This window comes from Propithecus coquereli, unplaced genomic scaffold, assembly GCF_000956105.1.
Source record: "Propithecus coquereli isolate 6110/MARCELLA unplaced genomic scaffold, Pcoq_1.0 Scaffold55, whole genome shotgun sequence".
Taxonomy (NCBI): domain Eukaryota; kingdom Metazoa; phylum Chordata; class Mammalia; order Primates; family Indriidae; genus Propithecus; species Propithecus coquereli.
Window position 1 is genome coordinate 4,044,973 of NW_012151396.1, and position 6,000 is coordinate 4,050,972.

The following is a 6,000-nucleotide window of genomic DNA, read 5'->3' on the forward strand; positions in this document are numbered from 1 at the left end:
GCCTCCTCTTTCTTGCTTTAGGTATTTCTTGTCACTTCTCTGCTGAATTCCAGTGTTACCTGTTAGATGATGTATTAAAAGTTTGATTATCTAGTCACTATTTTGGTTTATCTTTGTGGAGGAAGAGAGTACCAGATGCCTCCAGTCAGCTATCTTGAAGCACCTCCCTCTTTTTGAAAATGTTTACCTAAAAAAAAAAACCCTTCTTTTTAACTATTTTGAGATTATGCCATATTCTCTTTTTTCTTGCTTTTAGTCATAATGAATTTAACTTTTCTTTCAAATCCAAGTTGTTTGTAGATTTTCTTTTTCAGAGTGTCTGCAATTTAAGTAATTTCAGTAAAAGTAAAAACATAAAAGATTACCTTTTTTATTTTATCATTTTTAAAAATTTAATTTTATTTACAATTTCTTATCTAATTAGAGATAATTTATTTTTAAAAAGCCTTAAATATTGTCATAATACATATCTTTTTTCAAAAATGTCTCTGGCAATATGAGCATTCCCTCGATCTCTTGTTCATTCTTACGATATCTAAAATCGTCTGGTTACCCCTTTTGTTGCACTCTCATTTTATCAACCAAATGGTTCTACCTGATCACAGTTATAGATGCTCTTTTCCGCAATGTAAATTCAGCTGATTTTTAAATAGATTGTTAGAAATAATTTAACTACTTCCAATGTGAATTCCAATCCCACTGGGTAGTTAAAAGAACTATTTGTGCATCTAATTAATGTTATTTTTATAGCCTGATACCAGCTGTCCAGTGACACATTGATAAAATAGAAAATTTAAGTAATTACTCAGATATTTTAGGGAAAATAAAGTGCTTTAGCTACAATGACAAACACTTGGTATAAATTATTTTTGTTTTTTCTTTTTCATGGAAATAAGGATATTTAAGTCCTTCAGAACACATTCTGAATGTTTTTACTATCTAGTTAGAGCCAGTAGAATATATTTTTAACTTTTTTTTTACTTTTTGACTTTTAATAAAAGTATTTGTTTTAATATAGGGAGCCAATTAGGCAAGGGCATCTTTTGTTGCTCCGAATGGGACTAAGAGCAAAACAGGCAAGTTTCTTTGTTTGCCTCTGAATGGCAGGTTTATTATTTACTCACACTTATGAAAGTATTAATATATAGTCTTTTGCAATCTAGCCTAAAGCTCGGGGTTCTTTGCTAGACTTTCCACCTTAGCTGGGACCTACATATTGTCACTTTTACACTTCCTCCTAGTAAGAATTCAGGTTGGAAGCACTAGGTCTATAGGATTTGGCAGAAACCTTCAGAGAAATAGGAAACTCTGGTGCAAGAAACTTATTTAATTCCTATGTTCTGCCAGTATTTTGCCTTGACCACTGTAGATCCTTTTCTTTTCTGTTATCTCAAAAATTTATTTAAATAAAATAGTTTTCCCTTTATTTCATTTTTTTTTCTTTGAAAGAGAGGGCCATTATGGTATATGGTCTGATATATTTCCAGATATGGAAGCTTTCAGTCATTCTCTCTCTCTCTCTCTCTCTCTCTGTATATTCTAAATCCTAAATCTTTCACTACAGTATCAATCCTTTCCAATAATTTATTCACATATGGTGGAACTACAAGTTCATATGGGGTCAGAATTTAATAAATAATAGCTGGTAATGAAACAGAACAAAATTAATATATCTTGATTTAATACATAAATTCCGATTAACTATCGAAAGAAACAATTATCACATTATAGTACAGGACTTTGAAATATTTTACACAGACCAACATACTGAATAATTTATAATTTTTTCCTCAAATATATTATTGTTTCCATCTACATGCTTTTCAATTTCTTTATAAAATAATCTTTAATTACTCTAAATTCAGCAAAGTGTTTGTATTTATTGAAATATGAATTGGAGTTTAAAAGATTTTTGTTACAATAGAATATATTATTTTCCTAAAATTGTTTCTTTTCAGCATTATGTTTTCAGTTTTTTATTTATCTTCCCAAATCTACACTGATGATTTTTTAGCTCCCTTTACACTAGCTTATATTAATATGATACTCCAAACCCATTTGTAATAAAGACATATTATTTTTCCTCCCTAATTGTGTTCAATTTTCTCTCACCATTTAAACACATGCTACTGTACAGACTAAGATGAAGAGTTTCCCGGCTGAAAGGAAACGAGAGTTCAAGGACTACAATTTACATCTTCAAGTCAGAAAATGAGTGCACAGGCATACGAATTAGTATTATTTATTCCCTAAAAACATCTATTGACTTGAAGTTAGCTTTTACATTAGCTTTTTCTACCACTACACTTTTTCTTTTTTTGTGGAGTCTGTTTATCACATAAAAGCAGATAGCTTTACTGAAAAAAAAAAAAAAATTCTAGGTTAAAGATTTTGTAGAAAATTTACATTTCATAGCCAACAAATCAGAATCTTAGAAAATAATAAAATTGCATACATTTGGCTATAAATAAAATATTACAGTTTTAAAATAAAGTGTGTTGGTATTTGTCTTTTGGTACCTGGCTTATTTCACTTAACTTCATGTCCTCCAGTACCATTCGTGTTGTTGCGAATGACAGGATATAGTTCTTTTTACAGCTAAATGATACTCCATTGTGTCACATGTTCTCGCTTGTATGTGGGAGTTAAAAGGAAAAACTGCTCTCACGGAGATAAAGAGTGTAATGATGGTTACCAGAGGTTGGGGGAGGTAGTGGAAGGGGTGAATAAGTGGGCATGGTTCATGGATACAAAAATAGAGTTAGATAGAAGTAACAAGATCCAGTATTCAGTAGCACAATAGGGTGACTACAGTTAAGATAATTTACAGTATATTTTAAAATGATGAAAAGAGTGGTATTGGAATGTTCCTAATACAAAGAAAGGATAAATATTTGAGGTAAAGGATACTTCCCCCAAAAATAAATAAAAATGAAATGTGCTGAAGAAATAAAAAAGCAAGTTGAACTTGCTTTTTGATAGGATACAAAGTTTACTGAAACATAAAATAGTTCCATTTATTCACTCTCCAAAAAGTATATTAATTCATATATAAGCTTTGCCTTTGAAATAAATGAGAAAATTTGGGTGTTGAAATATAGTACCTTTTTTCCCCTTAATAACACTCAGTAAAATAGATGTCTTAGTTCTGTGACACTGGCTATGGCCCATGAAACCTGTTTACATTTTCTTGGAAAGGGAAGCTTATTGGAGTACTTACTGCTTCAGCTTAGCATATTTACTGGTAGAAATGATTTATTTCTGATTCTTTATAACAGATGAGTTTCTTCTTAATGCCTCTTTTGGTGTTAAATTATTTTTAAATGCACTAACCTACCATATCTGTTGCCTCTGCATTCCTGAGCAAGTAGGCATACTTTTATGAATCTAATAAAGCTCAGATAAATTGCTACTGGATCCACCTCACTTCTTTTATACTCAGAAAATCTCCCATTGTTTCCTTGCCCAGCCCAGTTATGCATATTTGGGAATTGTATTTATTGTTTATGCCTAGTTTCCTTGTGGTAAATGTTTGGTAGAGCATGTCTTTTTGTCTTAGGGTCTCTGAGCTCACCTTTCACCAAGCACTGTTTTAAGTTTAATATTGGTTGCACATGCGCTGCCATTCGAAAGCCCATCTAGTGCCTGCCTGTCACTGGCTCTTATTTCACTACTCAAGTCATATTCAGACTTGCACCAGAAATGTCTCAGGATATGATTTTGAAGGTATTGATTTTTATTTTGAAGGTCACATTTGTGTAGTATTAAGAGCTCTAATGTTTGAAGACCTTAGACAGAATAATATTTGTGGAGGAGCTATTTGTTGTACTTAATATTGGTTTCCTAGGGAAAAATGTAAATAATTTACTATTGGGTTCAGAGACTGTAGCATAATTTTTGAAGGTTTGTGGAAAAATGTCAACCAATCAAACATCAATTATTTTTTAGCTCAAGATACCATAAGTGTTTCGGGAAGAAAAATAGAATTATAGACAAATAAAAAGAGTGAGAAAGAATGAGAAGAATAATATAAAAATGGAAGAGTAAAACAATTATTGAACAATTCAATGTATTTGAAGGAAATTGTTTGGTTTACTGATAAAGATATTAAATTTCATTAGAACATGCAACAACACAAATCATTTAAAGAGATTAACTATTCATTTATAGACTGACCTCTCACAATAGTCAAATACACACCCCACGAGGTTAATTTGCTTCAGGAAACATGAATGCTAAGTAGAATTGCTAGAATTGAGCGTCCCAGCATCCAGCCACCATCATTACCAGATGCATTCAACTACTAATGCAGACCACAGAGGAGGACACTTCTGTCTTCTCCCTCTCTCTCTTCCTCTCTCTCTCTCTCTCTCCGTCTCTCTCCAATTCTGCCTTTAAATGTTTACTTTCATTTAAGAGAATGCATTTAACCATATTTTTTCAGTTTTTGAAAATTTTATAGAATATGTTCACAAGAGAGTACCATCCATACATAATATCTTCTTCCCATGTTAAATATTTTATTATACTTGAGGTAAACATTAGCTCACCTCAAAGCACATTAAGATTTAATTAGAACATTTGGACTAAGATAGGCAACACACAATGAATATCTACTAAAGAACAAGGCCTCAATATTTTCCTGAAACTTTACTAAATTTTAGAACAACTTCTTCCTATCTCTAGACCTTACTCTCTCCAGCCCTTACAGAATCCAGATGTCCTAACCAAAGAGGCCCCTCCATTTTTTTAGAGCACTTACTTTAGAAAATTTTTAAGTGTGAATTCTTTCTCTGCCCTTTTGAGATGTAACTTTTTAAAAGCCTCTAGCTAGTTTCACAACCCAGGAATGTCTTTCTTGAAGACCTGGGGAGCCATCCTTTGAAATGTAGTGGCCAAGGAAGATAGGGTCCCTACCTTCCAGAGGCCATGCGAAGGTAGCAGCCTAAAGTTTCTTTGGGGAAAGCCAATTAGCCAACACAGATGGCCTAGCATCCCCTAGTTTTGTTTCTCCTCTCCCATTTTGTATTCATGCACTGACATAATTTTAGCTACTGGCTGTTCTCTAATACTACACTTGTCTTAATTTCCATAAATTTCAATATACATGTATATTTCAGTTAGCCCTTACAGTGTAACTAATCACATTTGATCCCAGTGGCTTACAACAATGCTATGTATTATTTTTCATTAATCTACAGTTTGTGTGCTTGTTCCACTCTTATCTGGGATTGTGCGTGCGCCTCTGGGCAGCTACCTATTGGCCAGGCAGCCATGATGATGTGTCTAGGTTCCCTCACATGATTCAAAGGTCTGGGGTTGGTTTGCAGTCAGTGGGTGTAGGATGGTGATGACTCAGGTGTTTTCCATGTACTCTTGCCATCCACTAAGCAGTCCAGTCCAAACAAGTTCTCTAGCTACTTCAAAGATGTTCTCATGGCCACAGCAGAGAAGCAAGAATGAGTAATCCATGATGCACTCATGCAAAAAGGGCAAGCAAAAAAAAAAAAAAAAGTTGGCTTTTTAAACTTTGAGTTTAAACAATTTATAAATATTGCTTTGACCAAAGCAAGTTAAATGGCAATAATAAAGTCAGAATGTAGTGTAGTACAAAGTTATGGGGGAAAAGGCATGGACATCAAAAAGCCATGAATTATCTATCAACCAGTAGATTATCCTTCCAACACCCTAATCACTCAGGTTCTTGAACTGCTCTCTTTCAATGAGTTTGTCTTCAGCCTACTTCTATGGATTACAACAAAGATGATAGAGATCTTATCACAAGTGAGGATAATTTATTCATCATCTTAATTTCATACACTCCAGGTCTCTTGTGCCAGTACCCAAATCAAATTTCAAGAACGTTTTTGTTTGTTTTGTTTTGTTTTTAATTCCACTGGAAACTTCATTCCTATTAATATGTCACTGTTTTACTGCATCCCTATCCATCTTAAATTCGATGCTCAGGTATTATAATCACTTCCTCATGTATGTGCTCTT